Source organism: Hyla sarda, unplaced genomic scaffold, assembly GCF_029499605.1.
Source record: "Hyla sarda isolate aHylSar1 unplaced genomic scaffold, aHylSar1.hap1 scaffold_1192, whole genome shotgun sequence".
In the NCBI taxonomy this organism is placed as follows: domain Eukaryota; kingdom Metazoa; phylum Chordata; class Amphibia; order Anura; family Hylidae; genus Hyla; species Hyla sarda.
This window is the reverse complement of record NW_026607815.1, coordinates 80,174-96,226: the sequence shown is the minus strand read 5'-3', so window position 1 is coordinate 96,226 and position 16,053 is coordinate 80,174. Positions and strand designations below refer to the sequence as shown.

Below are 16,053 nucleotides of genomic sequence, written 5' to 3'. Positions count from 1 at the left end.
ATGTCCTCTATGCTTACAGCTTCCCGTGGGTGTTGGTTTGATACCGTTTGGGGACAGCCAAGGAGGCATCTGCAGGCAACAAAGGTAGGTGTGTGCTTGTGTGTGTGTTTCCTATGCAGATCCTAAGCCCAGTGTCACATGCAAGTAGGAGGAGTAAGAAGGGTTCCTGGCAAATCCGGGTTATGGATTGCATTTAAAAAGGCCCCGTGGGAGTGCAATGGGCCCCTGTCTTGCTGCTTAGCAATAATGGTATGGGTTTAGGTTCTGCTGTGTGTACTGGTGGTTGACTGCCCCCCAGCCCAGAGTGTGCATGGAAAATTGTCTGGCAGCCTCCCTGACAGCAAGCAGTGATAGTGCCCATGAAGGGGACCTTGTTGGGCCCGCCCCTTTCACGGTTATCGCTTCTCGGCCTTTTGGCTAAGATCAAGTGTAGTATCTGTTCTTATCAGTTTAATATCTGATACGTCCCCTATCTGGGGACCATATATTAAATGGATTTTTGAGAACGGGGGCCGATTTCGAAGCTTGCTTCCGTCGCCCTATGCATTGACCCGATATGGCAGTATCTTCGGGTACAGTGCACCACCCCCTTACAGGGTTAAAAAGAAAGATTCCTACTTTCATTGCTACCTGCTTGCTGGCTAGCCAGCTAGCCAGCCCTGTGGGCCTTGCTGCTGCTGCAGCCAAAAAACAAAAGGTGGTGCTGCTGCTGCTTCTGCTGCTTCTGCTTCTGCTTGTGTCTGGCCCCTGTTGGAGCGTCCAGGCACAGGACTTCTGCTGCTGCTGACTAAATGGCCTCCTTAATTGGATCATTTGAGTAGCCAGCACACCTGTGCAGGTAGGGCATGACATGATAGGCAGCTGCCTTGATAGCGGGTGGGTGCTGAATGTTCCTAATTGACAAAATAAGATTAATGCTTATGAAGAAATATAAAATCTCATCCCTTCCCCAATATCGCGCCACACCCCTACCCCTTAATTCCCTGGTTGAACGTGATGGACATATGTCTTTTTTCGACCGTACTAACTATGTAACTATGTAACATAACATGGGGGGGGGGGTCTCCTGGCTGTTCACACAGGTGTGTCATTGCTGTACATTGACCATGCATTGCTTCTGTGGTATTGCAAAGGCAAAGACAAATGCTTCCAGCCATCCATTGCACTAATGGATTGGTCATCAGCTGGCTGTCTATGTCCCGCATCAATATAGACCAAAGTACAGAGGGTTAGGCTATGCTATTGTGCACCTACCTGATGCATCAGAAGGTGCGAGGCCCTTGCTAAATTCTGTGCACAGACTTTGAGATCTATGCTTTAGACTGTATCTAAACCTGCTCCAACATGGACTGACATTCTGGCCTACTTTCAGCCGATGCGACTTGTCTGTCGCTGAACAGTCGCTTTTTATGTATTCAGCACCTATGTATAATGTTGTAAAAATGCTCTAGAAGCTAAAGTCGCAGAAATGTCACACATATTTGGCCTGCAACTTTCTGTGCGACAAATTCAGACAGGAAAAATCAGTATAAATCCTTAGAAAATTATCCCCCAGTGTCTCCATCTGCTGGCGGTATTGAATAAGCATTGCTGCACTGATGGGGTATGCATTAGACGAAAAAAAAGAAGAAAAAGAAGAATAATACGCCCAGAAAAGAGGCGAAAAGGAGAAAAACGTAAAAAAACGTGAAAAAAAAGTAAGAGGAAGAGAAGGGAAAAAAAGGTGGAAATGGGTTTAAAAGTGATTTCGGCGGAGAAATATATATATATATATATATATATATATATATATATATATATATATGCGCACACACACACATAGATATAAACGTATTCTCCGTTGAGATATTGCAGCCGCTGCTGTGTCCAGGCCCAGGAGCCTTAGCACTGTGCTGTGATGTCACTCAATACCACTGACATCACTAGGTGTAAACAACATCTCTCCTTTGCTGTGTATGTGACTATGGAGCTGTTTGGTGATGTCGTCTATTACGGCCTTCATAGAAGCAACAGGAGATTGTTGCATCCATCTTGAACCCTCAGAACTACAGTGCTATGATGTCACTCACTTCCACAGGCCTTGCAGAGTGTAAACAACAACAACCCAGCTTTGTTGTGTATGTAACCAAAGGGATTTGTGATGTCACCTAGAACCTTCACAGCAGCGACAGCTTTATGAGGAGCATCAGCACTGCTCTGCCTGAGCAGAACCATCACCGCCATAGGTTGTCAAATAACCCGGATTTAACCCACACAGGTAAGTCCAATGGGGTGCAGGCATGTCCTCTATGCTTACAGCTTCCCGTGGGTGTTGGTTTGATACCGTTTGGGGACAGCCAAGGAGGCATCTGCAGGCAACAAAGGTAGGTGTGTGCTTGTGTGTGTGTTTCCTATGCAGATCCTAAGCCCAGTGTCACATGCAAGTAGGAGGAGTAAGAAGGGTTCCTGGCAAATCCGGGTTATGGATTGCATTTAAAAAGGCCCCGTGGGAGTGCAATGGGCCCCTGTCTTGCTGCTTAGCAATAATGGTATGGGTTTAGGTTCTGCTGTGTGTACTGGTGGTTGACTGCCCCCCAGCCCAGAGTGTGCATGGAAAATTGTCTGGCAGCCTCCCTGACAGCAAGCAGTGATAGTGCCCATGAAGGGGACCTTGTTGGGCCCGCCCCTTTCACGGTTATCGCTTCTCGGCCTTTTGGCTAAGATCAAGTGTAGTATCTGTTCTTATCAGTTTAATATCTGATACGTCCCCTATCTGGGGACCATATATTAAATGGATTTTTGAGAACGGGGGCCGATTTCGAAGCTTGCTTCCGTCGCCCTATGCATTGACCCGATATGGCAGTATCTTCGGGTACAGTGCACCACCCCCTTACAGGGTTAAAAAGAAAGATTCCTACTTTCATTGCTACCTGCTTGCTGGCTAGCCAGCTAGCCAGCCCTGTGGGCCTTGCTGCTGCTGCAGCCAAAAAACAAAAGGTGGTGCTGCTGCTGCTTCTGCTGCTTCTGCTTCTGCTTGTGTCTGGCCCCTGTTGGAGCGTCCAGGCACAGGACTTCTGCTGCTGCTGACTAAATGGCCTCCTTAATTGGATCATTTGAGTAGCCAGCACACCTGTGCAGGTAGGGCATGACATGATAGGCAGCTGCCTTGATAGCGGGTGGGTGCTGAATGTTCCTAATTGACAAAATAAGATTAATGCTTATGAAGAAATATAAAATCTCATCCCTTCCCCAATATCGCGCCACACCCCTACCCCTTAATTCCCTGGTTGAACGTGATGGACATATGTCTTTTTTCGACCGTACTAACTATGTAACTATGTAACATAACATGGGGGGGGGGGGTCTCCTGGCTGTTCACACAGGTGTGTCATTGCTGTACATTGACCATGCATTGCTTCTGTGGTATTGCAAAGGCAAAGACAAATGCTTCCAGCCATCCATTGCACTAATGGATTGGTCATCAGCTGGCTGTCTATGTCCCGCATCAAAATAGACCAAAGTACAGAGGGTTAGGCTATGCTATTGTGCACCTACCTGATGCATCAGAAGGTGCGAGGCCCTTGCTAAATTCTGTGCACAGACTTTGAGATCTATGCTTTAGACTGTATCTAAACCTGCTCCAACATGGACTGACATTCTGGCCTACTTTCAGCCGATGCGACTTGTCTGTCGCTGAACAGTCGCTTTTTATGTATTCAGCACCTATGTATAATGTTGTAAAAATGCTCTAGAAGCTAAAGTCGCAGAAATGTCACACATATTTGGCCTGCAACTTTCTGTGCGACAAATTCAGACAGGAAAAATCAGTATAAATCCTTAGAAAATTATCCCCCAGTGTCTCCATCTGCTGGCGGTATTGAATAAGCATTGCTGCACTGATGGGGTATGCATTAGACGAAAAAAAAGAAGAAAAAGAAGAATAATACGCCCAGAAAAGAGGCGAAAAGGAGAAAAACGTAAAAAAACGTGAAAAAAAAGTAAGAGGAAGAGAAGGGAAAAAAAGGTGGAAATGGGTTTAAAAGTGATTTCGGCGGAGAAATATATATATATATATATGCGCACACACACACATAGATATAAACGTATTCTCCGTTGAGATATTGCAGCCGCTGCTGTGTCCAGGCCCAGGAGCCTTAGCACTGTGCTGTGATGTCACTCAATACCACTGACATCACTAGGTGTAAACAACATCTCTCCTTTGCTGTGTATGTGACTATGGAGCTGTTTGGTGATGTCGTCTATTACGGCCTTCATAGAAGCAACAGGAGATTGTTGCATCCATCTTGAACCCTCAGAACTACAGTGCTATGATGTCACTCACTTCCACAGGCCTTGCAGAGTGTAAACAACAACAACCCAGCTTTGTTGTGTATGTAACCAAAGGGATTTGTGATGTCACCTAGAACCTTCACAGCAGCGACAGCTTTATGAGGAGCATCAGCACTGCTCTGCCTGAGCAGAACCATCACCGCCATAGGTTGTCAAATAACCCGGATTTAACCCACACAGGTAAGTCCAATGGGGTGCAGGCATGTCCTCTATGCTTACAGCTTCCCGTGGGTGTTGGTTTGATACCGTTTGGGGACAGCCAAGGAGGCATCTGCAGGCAACAAAGGTAGGTGTGTGCTTGTGTGTGTGTTTCCTATGCAGATCCTAAGCCCAGTGTCACATGCAAGTAGGAGGAGTAAGAAGGGTTCCTGGCAAATCCGGGTTATGGATTGCATTTAAAAAGGCCCCGTGGGAGTGCAATGGGCCCCTGTCTTGCTGCTTAGCAATAATGGTATGGGTTTAGGTTCTGCTGTGTGTACTGGTGGTTGACTGCCCCCCAGCCCAGAGTGTGCATGGAAAATTGTCTGGCAGCCTCCCTGACAGCAAGCAGTGATAGTGCCCATGAAGGGGACCTTGTTGGGCCCGCCCCTTTCACGGTTATCGCTTCTCGGCCTTTTGGCTAAGATCAAGTGTAGTATCTGTTCTTATCAGTTTAATATCTGATACGTCCCCTATCTGGGGACCATATATTAAATGGATTTTTGAGAACGGGGGCCGATTTCGAAGCTTGCTTCCGTCGCCCTATGCATTGACCCGATATGGCAGTATCTTCGGGTACAGTGCACCACCCCCTTACAGGGTTAAAAAGAAAGATTCCTACTTTCATTGCTACCTGCTTGCTGGCTAGCCAGCTAGCCAGCCCTGTGGGCCTTGCTGCTGCTGCAGCCAAAAAACAAAAGGTGGTGCTGCTGCTGCTTCTGCTGCTTCTGCTTCTGCTTGTGTCTGGCCCCTGTTGGAGCGTCCAGGCACAGGACTTCTGCTGCTGCTGACTAAATGGCCTCCTTAATTGGATCATTTGAGTAGCCAGCACACCTGTGCAGGTAGGGCATGACATGATAGGCAGCTGCCTTGATAGCGGGTGGGTGCTGAATGTTCCTAATTGACAAAATAAGATTAATGCTTATGAAGAAATATAAAATCTCATCCCTTCCCCAATATCGCGCCACACCCCTACCCCTTAATTCCCTGGTTGAACGTGATGGACATATGTCTTTTTTCGACCGTACTAACTATGTAACTATGTAACATAACATGGGGGGGGGGGGGTCTCCTGGCTGTTCACACAGGTGTGTCATTGCTGTACATTGACCATGCATTGCTTCTGTGGTATTGCAAAGGCAAAGACAAATGCTTCCAGCCATCCATTGCACTAATGGATTGGTCATCAGCTGGCTGTCTATGTCCCGCATCAATATAGACCAAAGTACAGAGGGTTAGGCTATGCTATTGTGCACCTACCTGATGCATCAGAAGGTGCGAGGCCCTTGCTAAATTCTGTGCACAGACTTTGAGATCTATGCTTTAGACTGTATCTAAACCTGCTCCAACATGGACTGACATTCTGGCCTACTTTCAGCCGATGCGACTTGTCTGTCGCTGAACAGTCGCTTTTTATGTATTCAGCACCTATGTATAATGTTGTAAAAATGCTCTAGAAGCTAAAGTCGCAGAAATGTCACACATATTTGGCCTGCAACTTTCTGTGCGACAAATTCAGACAGGAAAAATCAGTATAAATCCTTAGAAAATTATCCCCCAGTGTCTCCATCTGCTGGCGGTATTGAATAAGCATTGCTGCACTGATGGGGTATGCATTAGACGAAAAAAAAGAAGAAAAAGAAGAATAATACGCCCAGAAAAGAGGCGAAAAGGAGAAAAACGTAAAAAAACGTGAAAAAAAAGTAAGAGGAAGAGAAGGGAAAAAAAGGTGGAAATGGGTTTAAAAGTGATTTCGGCGGAGAAATATATATACATATATATATATATATATATATATATGCGCACACACACACATAGATATAAACGTATTCTCCGTTGAGATATTGCAGCCGCTGCTGTGTCCAGGCCCAGGAGCCTTAGCACTGTGCTGTGATGTCACTCAATACCACTGACATCACTAGGTGTAAACAACATCTCTCCTTTGCTGTGTATGTGACTATGGAGCTGTTTGGTGATGTCGTCTATTACGGCCTTCATAGAAGCAACAGGAGATTGTTGCATCCATCTTGAACCCTCAGAACTACAGTGCTATGATGTCACTCACTTCCACAGGCCTTGCAGAGTGTAAACAACAACAACCCAGCTTTGTTGTGTATGTAACCAAAGGGATTTGTGATGTCACCTAGAACCTTCACAGCAGCGACAGCTTTATGAGGAGCATCAGCACTGCTCTGCCTGAGCAGAACCATCACCGCCATAGGTTGTCAAATAACCCGGATTTAACCCACACAGGTAAGTCCAATGGGGTGCAGGCATGTCCTCTATGCTTACAGCTTCCCGTGGGTGTTGGTTTGATACCGTTTGGGGACAGCCAAGGAGGCATCTGCAGGCAACAAAGGTAGGTGTGTGCTTGTGTGTGTGTTTCCTATGCAGATCCTAAGCCCAGTGTCACATGCAAGTAGGAGGAGTAAGAAGGGTTCCTGGCAAATCCGGGTTATGGATTGCATTTAAAAAGGCCCCGTGGGAGTGCAATGGGCCCCTGTCTTGCTGCTTAGCAATAATGGTATGGGTTTAGGTTCTGCTGTGTGTACTGGTGGTTGACTGCCCCCCAGCCCAGAGTGTGCATGGAAAATTGTCTGGCAGCCTCCCTGACAGCAAGCAGTGATAGTGCCCATGAAGGGGACCTTGTTGGGCCCGCCCCTTTCACGGTTATCGCTTCTCGGCCTTTTGGCTAAGATCAAGTGTAGTATCTGTTCTTATCAGTTTAATATCTGATACGTCCCCTATCTGGGGACCATATATTAAATGGATTTTTGAGAACGGGGGCCGATTTCGAAGCTTGCTTCCGTCGCCCTATGCATTGACCCGATATGGCAGTATCTTCGGGTACAGTGCACCACCCCCTTACAGGGTTAAAAAGAAAGATTCCTACTTTCATTGCTACCTGCTTGCTGGCTAGCCAGCTAGCCAGCCCTGTGGGCCTTGCTGCTGCTGCAGCCAAAAAACAAAAGGTGGTGCTGCTGCTGCTTCTGCTGCTTCTGCTTCTGCTTGTGTCTGGCCCCTGTTGGAGCGTCCAGGCACAGGACTTCTGCTGCTGCTGACTAAATGGCCTCCTTAATTGGATCATTTGAGTAGCCAGCACACCTGTGCAGGTAGGGCATGACATGATAGGCAGCTGCCTTGATAGCGGGTGGGTGCTGAATGTTCCTAATTGACAAAATAAGATTAATGCTTATGAAGAAATATAAAATCTCATCCCTTCCCCAATATCGCGCCACACCCCTACCCCTTAATTCCCTGGTTGAACGTGATGGACATATGTCTTTTTTCGACCGTACTAACTATGTAACTATGTAACATAACATGGGGGGGGGGGGGTCTCCTGGCTGTTCACACAGGTGTGTCATTGCTGTACATTGACCATGCATTGCTTCTGTGGTATTGCAAAGGCAAAGACAAATGCTTCCAGCCATCCATTGCACTAATGGATTGGTCATCAGCTGGCTGTCTATGTCCCGCATCAATATAGACCAAAGTACAGAGGGTTAGGCTATGCTATTGTGCACCTACCTGATGCATCAGAAGGTGCGAGGCCCTTGCTAAATTCTGTGCACAGACTTTGAGATCTATGCTTTAGACTGTATCTAAACCTGCTCCAACATGGACTGACATTCTGGCCTACTTTCAGCCGATGCGACTTGTCTGTCGCTGAACAGTCGCTTTTTATGTATTCAGCACCTATGTATAATGTTGTAAAAATGCTCTAGAAGCTAAAGTCGCAGAAATGTCACACATATTTGGCCTGCAACTTTCTGTGCGACAAATTCAGACAGGAAAAATCAGTATAAATCCTTAGAAAATTATCCCCCAGTGTCTCCATCTGCTGGCGGTATTGAATAAGCATTGCTGCACTGATGGGGTATGCATTAGACGAAAAAAAAGAAGAAAAAGAAGAATAATACGCCCAGAAAAGAGGCGAAAAGGAGAAAAACGTAAAAAAACGTGAAAAAAAAGTAAGAGGAAGAGAAGGGAAAAAAAGGTGGAAATGGGTTTAAAAGTGATTTCGGCGGAGAAATATATATATATATATATATATATATATATATATATATATATATATATGCGCACACACACACATAGATATAAACGTATTCTCCGTTGAGATATTGCAGCCGCTGCTGTGTCCAGGCCCAGGAGCCTTAGCACTGTGCTGTGATGTCACTCAATACCACTGACATCACTAGGTGTAAACAACATCTCTCCTTTGCTGTGTATGTGACTATGGAGCTGTTTGGTGATGTCGTCTATTACGGCCTTCATAGAAGCAACAGGAGATTGTTGCATCCATCTTGAACCCTCAGAACTACAGTGCTATGATGTCACTCACTTCCACAGGCCTTGCAGAGTGTAAACAACAACAACCCAGCTTTGTTGTGTATGTAACCAAAGGGATTTGTGATGTCACCTAGAACCTTCACAGCAGCGACAGCTTTATGAGGAGCATCAGCACTGCTCTGCCTGAGCAGAACCATCACCGCCATAGGTTGTCAAATAACCCGGATTTAACCCACACAGGTAAGTCCAATGGGGTGCAGGCATGTCCTCTATGCTTACAGCTTCCCGTGGGTGTTGGTTTGATACCGTTTGGGGACAGCCAAGGAGGCATCTGCAGGCAACAAAGGTAGGTGTGTGCTTGTGTGTGTGTTTCCTATGCAGATCCTAAGCCCAGTGTCACATGCAAGTAGGAGGAGTAAGAAGGGTTCCTGGCAAATCCGGGTTATGGATTGCATTTAAAAAGGCCCCGTGGGAGTGCAATGGGCCCCTGTCTTGCTGCTTAGCAATAATGGTATGGGTTTAGGTTCTGCTGTGTGTACTGGTGGTTGACTGCCCCCCAGCCCAGAGTGTGCATGGAAAATTGTCTGGCAGCCTCCCTGACAGCAAGCAGTGATAGTGCCCATGAAGGGGACCTTGTTGGGCCCGCCCCTTTCACGGTTATCGCTTCTCGGCCTTTTGGCTAAGATCAAGTGTAGTATCTGTTCTTATCAGTTTAATATCTGATACGTCCCCTATCTGGGGACCATATATTAAATGGATTTTTGAGAACGGGGGCCGATTTCGAAGCTTGCTTCCGTCGCCCTATGCATTGACCCGATATGGCAGTATCTTCGGGTACAGTGCACCACCCCCTTACAGGGTTAAAAAGAAAGATTCCTACTTTCATTGCTACCTGCTTGCTGGCTAGCCAGCTAGCCAGCCCTGTGGGCCTTGCTGCTGCTGCAGCCAAAAAACAAAAGGTGGTGCTGCTGCTGCTTCTGCTGCTTCTGCTTGTGTCTGGCCCCTGTTGGAGCGTCCAGGCACAGGACTTCTGCTGCTGCTGACTAAATGGCCTCCTTAATTGGATCATTTGAGTAGCCAGCACACCTGTGGGCATGACATGATAGGCAGCTGCCTTGATAGCGGGTGGGTGCTGAATGTTCCTAATTGACAAAATAAGATTAATGCTTATGAAGAAATATAAAATCTCATCCCTTCCCCAATATCGCGCCACACCCCTACCCCTTAATTCCCTGGTTGAACGTGATGGACATATGTCTTTTTTCGACCGTACTAACTATGTAACTATGTAACATAACATGGGGGGGGGGGGGGGGGGTCTCCTGGCTGTTCACACAGGTGTGTCATTGCTGTACATTGACCATGCATTGCTTCTGTGGTATTGCAAAGGCAAAGACAAATGCTTCCAGCCATCCATTGCACTAATGGATTGGTCATCAGCTGGCTGTCTATGTCCCGCATCAATATAGACCAAAGTACAGAGGGTTAGGCTATGCTATTGTGCACCTACCTGATGCATCAGAAGGTGCGAGGCCCTTGCTAAATTCTGTGCACAGACTTTGAGATCTATGCTTTAGACTGTATCTAAACCTGCTCCAACATGGACTGACATTCTGGCCTACTTTCAGCCGATGCGACTTGTCTGTCGCTGAACAGTCGCTTTTTATGTATTCAGCACCTATGTATAATGTTGTAAAAATGCTCTAGAAGCTAAAGTCGCAGAAATGTCACACATATTTGGCCTGCAACTTTCTGTGCGACAAATTCAGACAGGAAAAATCAGTATAAATCCTTAGAAAATTATCCCCCAGTGTCTCCATCTGCTGGCGGTATTGAATAAGCATTGCTGCACTGATGGGGTATGCATTAGACGAAAAAAAAGAAGAAAAAGAAGAATAATACGCCCAGAAAAGAGGCGAAAAGGAGAAAAACGTAAAAAAACGTGAAAAAAAAGTAAGAGGAAGAGAAGGGAAAAAAAGGTGGAAATGGGTTTAAAAGTGATTTCGGCGGAGAAATATATATATATATATATATATATATATATATATATATATATATATATGCGCACACACACACATAGATATAAACGTATTCTCCGTTGAGATATTGCAGCCGCTGCTGTGTCCAGGCCCAGGAGCCTTAGCACTGTGCTGTGATGTCACTCAATACCACTGACATCACTAGGTGTAAACAACATCTCTCCTTTGCTGTGTATGTGACTATGGAGCTGTTTGGTGATGTCGTCTATTACGGCCTTCATAGAAGCAACAGGAGATTGTTGCATCCATCTTGAACCCTCAGAACTACAGTGCTATGATGTCACTCACTTCCACAGGCCTTGCAGAGTGTAAACAACAACAACCCAGCTTTGTTGTGTATGTAACCAAAGGGATTTGTGATGTCACCTAGAACCTTCACAGCAGCGACAGCTTTATGAGGAGCATCAGCACTGCTCTGCCTGAGCAGAACCATCACCGCCATAGGTTGTCAAATAACCCGGATTTAACCCACACAGGTAAGTCCAATGGGGTGCAGGCATGTCCTCTATGCTTACAGCTTCCCGTGGGTGTTGGTTTGATACCGTTTGGGGACAGCCAAGGAGGCATCTGCAGGCAACAAAGGTAGGTGTGTGCTTGTGTGTGTGTTTCCTATGCAGATCCTAAGCCCAGTGTCACATGCAAGTAGGAGGAGTAAGAAGGGTTCCTGGCAAATCCGGGTTATGGATTGCATTTAAAAAGGCCCCGTGGGAGTGCAATGGGCCCCTGTCTTGCTGCTTAGCAATAATGGTATGGGTTTAGGTTCTGCTGTGTGTACTGGTGGTTGACTGCCCCCCAGCCCAGAGTGTGCATGGAAAATTGTCTGGCAGCCTCCCTGACAGCAAGCAGTGATAGTGCCCATGAAGGGGACCTTGTTGGGCCCGCCCCTTTCACGGTTATCGCTTCTCGGCCTTTTGGCTAAGATCAAGTGTAGTATCTGTTCTTATCAGTTTAATATCTGATACGTCCCCTATCTGGGGACCATATATTAAATGGATTTTTGAGAACGGGGGCCGATTTCGAAGCTTGCTTCCGTCGCCCTATGCATTGACCCGATATGGCAGTATCTTCGGGTACAGTGCACCACCCCCTTACAGGGTTAAAAAGAAAGATTCCTACTTTCATTGCTACCTGCTTGCTGGCTAGCCAGCTAGCCAGCCCTGTGGGCCTTGCTGCTGCTGCAGCCAAAAAACAAAAGGTGGTGCTGCTGCTGCTTCTGCTGCTTCTGCTTCTGCTTGTGTCTGGCCCCTGTTGGAGCGTCCAGGCACAGGACTTCTGCTGCTGCTGACTAAATGGCCTCCTTAATTGGATCATTTGAGTAGCCAGCACACCTGTGCAGGTAGGGCATGACATGATAGGCAGCTGCCTTGATAGCGGGTGGGTGCTGAATGTTCCTAATTGACAAAATAAGATTAATGCTTATGAAGAAATATAAAATCTCATCCCTTCCCCAATATCGCGCCACACCCCTACCCCTTAATTCCCTGGTTGAACGTGATGGACATATGTCTTTTTTCGACCGTACTAACTATGTAACTATGTAACATAACATGGGGGGGGGGGGGGGGGTCTCCTGGCTGTTCACACAGGTGTGTCATTGCTGTACATTGACCATGCATTGCTTCTGTGGTATTGCAAAGGCAAAGACAAATGCTTCCAGCCATCCATTGCACTAATGGATTGGTCATCAGCTGGCTGTCTATGTCCCGCATCAATATAGACCAAAGTACAGAGGGTTAGGCTATGCTATTGTGCACCTACCTGATGCATCAGAAGGTGCGAGGCCCTTGCTAAATTCTGTGCACAGACTTTGAGATCTATGCTTTAGACTGTATCTAAACCTGCTCCAACATGGACTGACATTCTGGCCTACTTTCAGCCGATGCGACTTGTCTGTCGCTGAACAGTCGCTTTTTATGTATTCAGCACCTATGTATAATGTTGTAAAAATGCTCTAGAAGCTAAAGTCGCAGAAATGTCACACATATTTGGCCTGCAACTTTCTGTGCGACAAATTCAGACAGGAAAAATCAGTATAAATCCTTAGAAAATTATCCCCCAGTGTCTCCATCTGCTGGCGGTATTGAATAAGCATTGCTGCACTGATGGGGTATGCATTAGACGAAAAAAAAGAAGAAAAAGAAGAATAATACGCCCAGAAAAGAGGCGAAAAGGAGAAAAACGTAAAAAAACGTGAAAAAAAAGTAAGAGGAAGAGAAGGGAAAAAAAGGTGGAAATGGGTTTAAAAGTGATTTCGGCGGAGAAATATATATATATATATATATATATATATATATATATATATAATATGCGCACACACACACATAGATATAAACGTATTCTCCGTTGAGATATTGCAGCCGCTGCTGTGTCCAGGCCCAGGAGCCTTAGCACTGTGCTGTGATGTCACTCAATACCACTGACATCACTAGGTGTAAACAACATCTCTCCTTTGCTGTGTATGTGACTATGGAGCTGTTTGGTGATGTCGTCTATTACGGCCTTCATAGAAGCAACAGGAGATTGTTGCATCCATCTTGAACCCTCAGAACTACAGTGCTATGATGTCACTCACTTCCACAGGCCTTGCAGAGTGTAAACAACAACAACCCAGCTTTGTTGTGTATGTAACCAAAGGGATTTGTGATGTCACCTAGAACCTTCACAGCAGCGACAGCTTTATGAGGAGCATCAGCACTGCTCTGCCTGAGCAGAACCATCACCGCCATAGGTTGTCAAATAACCCGGATTTAACCCACACAGGTAAGTCCAATGGGGTGCAGGCATGTCCTCTATGCTTACAGCTTCCCGTGGGTGTTGGTTTGATACCGTTTGGGGACAGCCAAGGAGGCATCTGCAGGCAACAAAGGTAGGTGTGTGCTTGTGTGTGTGTTTCCTATGCAGATCCTAAGCCCAGTGTCACATGCAAGTAGGAGGAGTAAGAAGGGTTCCTGGCAAATCCGGGTTATGGATTGCATTTAAAAAGGCCCCGTGGGAGTGCAATGGGCCCCTGTCTTGCTGCTTAGCAATAATGGTATGGGTTTAGGTTCTGCTGTGTGTACTGGTGGTTGACTGCCCCCCAGCCCAGAGTGTGCATGGAAAATTGTCTGGCAGCCTCCCTGACAGCAAGCAGTGATAGTGCCCATGAAGGGGACCTTGTTGGGCCCGCCCCTTTCACGGTTATCGCTTCTCGGCCTTTTGGCTAAGATCAAGTGTAGTATCTGTTCTTATCAGTTTAATATCTGATACGTCCCCTATCTGGGGACCATATATTAAATGGATTTTTGAGAACGGGGGCCGATTTCGAAGCTTGCTTCCGTCGCCCTATGCATTGACCCGATATGGCAGTATCTTCGGGTACAGTGCACCACCCCCTTACAGGGTTAAAAAGAAAGATTCCTACTTTCATTGCTACCTGCTTGCTGGCTAGCCAGCTAGCCAGCCCTGTGGGCCTTGCTGCTGCTGCAGCCAAAAAACAAAAGGTGGTGCTGCTGCTGCTTCTGCTGCTTCTGCTGCTTCTGCTTGTGTCTGGCCCCTGTTGGAGCGTCCAGGCACAGGACTTCTGCTGCTGCTGACTAAATGGCCTCCTTAATTGGATCATTTGAGTAGCCAGCACACCTGTGCAGGTAGGGCATGACATGATAGGCAGCTGCCTTGATAGCGGGTGGGTGCTGAATGTTCCTAATTGACAAAATAAGATTAATGCTTATGAAGAAATATAAAATCTCATCCCTTCCCCAATATCGCGCCACACCCCTACCCCTTAATTCCCTGGTTGAACGTGATGGACATATGTCTTTTTTCGACCGTACTAACTATGTAACTATGTAACATAACATGGGGGGGGGGGGGGGGGGGTCTCCTGGCTGTTCACACAGGTGTGTCATTGCTGTACATTGACCATGCATTGCTTCTGTGGTATTGCAAAGGCAAAGACAAATGCTTCCAGCCATCCATTGCACTAATGGATTGGTCATCAGCTGGCTGTCTATGTCCCGCATCAATATAGACCAAAGTACAGAGGGTTAGGCTATGCTATTGTGCACCTACCTGATGCATCAGAAGGTGCGAGGCCCTTGCTAAATTCTGTGCACAGACTTTGAGATCTATGCTTTAGACTGTATCTAAACCTGCTCCAACATGGACTGACATTCTGGCCTACTTTCAGCCGATGCGACTTGTCTGTCGCTGAACAGTCGCTTTTTATGTATTCAGCACCTATGTATAATGTTGTAAAAATGCTCTAGAAGCTAAAGTCGCAGAAATGTCACACATATTTGGCCTGCAACTTTCTGTGCGACAAATTCAGACAGGAAAAATCAGTATAAATCCTTAGAAAATTATCCCCCAGTGTCTCCATCTGCTGGCGGTATTGAATAAGCATTGCTGCACTGATGGGGTATGCATTAGACGAAAAAAAAGAAGAAAAAGAAGAATAATACGCCCAGAAAAGAGGCGAAAAGGAGAAAAACGTAAAAAAACGTGAAAAAAAAGTAAGAGGAAGAGAAGGGAAAAAAAGGTGGAAATGGGTTTAAAAGTGATTTCGGCGGAGAATATATATATATATATATATATATATATATATATATATATATATATATATATGCGCACACACACACATAGATATAAACGTATTCTCCGTTGAGATATTGCAGCCGCTGCTGTGTCCAGGCCCAGGAGCCTTAGCACTGTGCTGTGATGTCACTCAATACCACTGACATCACTAGGTGTAAACAACATCTCTCCTTTGCTGTGTATGTGACTATGGAGCTGTTTGGTGATGTCGTCTATTACGGCCTTCATAGAAGCAACAGGAGATTGTTGCATCCATCTTGAACCCTCAGAACTACAGTGCTATGATGTCACTCACTTCCACAGGCCTTGCAGAGTGTAAACAACAACAACCCAGCTTTGTTGTGTATGTAACCAAAGGGATTTGTGATGTCACCTAGAACCTTCACAGCAGCGACAGCTTTATGAGGAGCATCAGCACTGCTCTGCCTGAGCAGAACCATCACCGCCATAGGTTGTCAAATAACCCGGATTTAACCCACACAGGTAAGTCCAATGGGGTGCAGGCATGTCCTCTATGCTTACAGCTTCCCGTGGGTGTTGGTTTGATACCGTTTGGGGACAGCCAAGGAGGCATCTGCAGGCAACAAAGGTAGGTGTGTGCTTGTGTGTGTGTTTCCTA

General features: G+C 46.3%; 7 non-coding genes across 7 annotated transcripts; all 7 read left to right on the top strand.

Annotated features, from left to right (window-relative positions):
• The first annotated feature begins 397 nt into the window (after nucleotides 1–397).
• Nucleotides 398–588, top strand: LOC130303186 (U2 spliceosomal RNA). Its single transcript, XR_008853301.1, has one exon. It is a non-coding gene; the product is annotated as a U2 spliceosomal RNA (small nuclear RNA).
• Nucleotides 589–2,676: 2,088 nt separating this feature from the next.
• On the top strand, nucleotides 2,677–2,867 carry LOC130303185 (U2 spliceosomal RNA). The gene has a single exon (XR_008853300.1). It is a non-coding gene; the product is annotated as a U2 spliceosomal RNA (small nuclear RNA).
• Nucleotides 2,868–4,928: 2,061 nt separating this feature from the next.
• Nucleotides 4,929–5,119, top strand: LOC130303184 (U2 spliceosomal RNA). Its single transcript, XR_008853299.1, has one exon. It is a non-coding gene; the product is annotated as a U2 spliceosomal RNA (small nuclear RNA).
• A 2,080-nt stretch (nucleotides 5,120–7,199) lies between these two features.
• LOC130303183 (U2 spliceosomal RNA) lies at nucleotides 7,200–7,390 on the top strand. Its single transcript, XR_008853298.1, has one exon. It is a non-coding gene; the product is annotated as a U2 spliceosomal RNA (small nuclear RNA).
• A 2,092-nt stretch (nucleotides 7,391–9,482) lies between these two features.
• On the top strand, nucleotides 9,483–9,673 carry LOC130303182 (U2 spliceosomal RNA). The gene has a single exon (XR_008853297.1). It is a non-coding gene; the product is annotated as a U2 spliceosomal RNA (small nuclear RNA).
• Nucleotides 9,674–11,757: 2,084 nt separating this feature from the next.
• Nucleotides 11,758–11,948, top strand: LOC130303181 (U2 spliceosomal RNA). Its single transcript, XR_008853296.1, has one exon. It is a non-coding gene; the product is annotated as a U2 spliceosomal RNA (small nuclear RNA).
• A 2,093-nt stretch (nucleotides 11,949–14,041) lies between these two features.
• Nucleotides 14,042–14,232, top strand: LOC130303180 (U2 spliceosomal RNA). Its single transcript, XR_008853295.1, has one exon. It is a non-coding gene; the product is annotated as a U2 spliceosomal RNA (small nuclear RNA).
• Nucleotides 14,233–16,053: the final 1,821 nt, after the last annotated feature.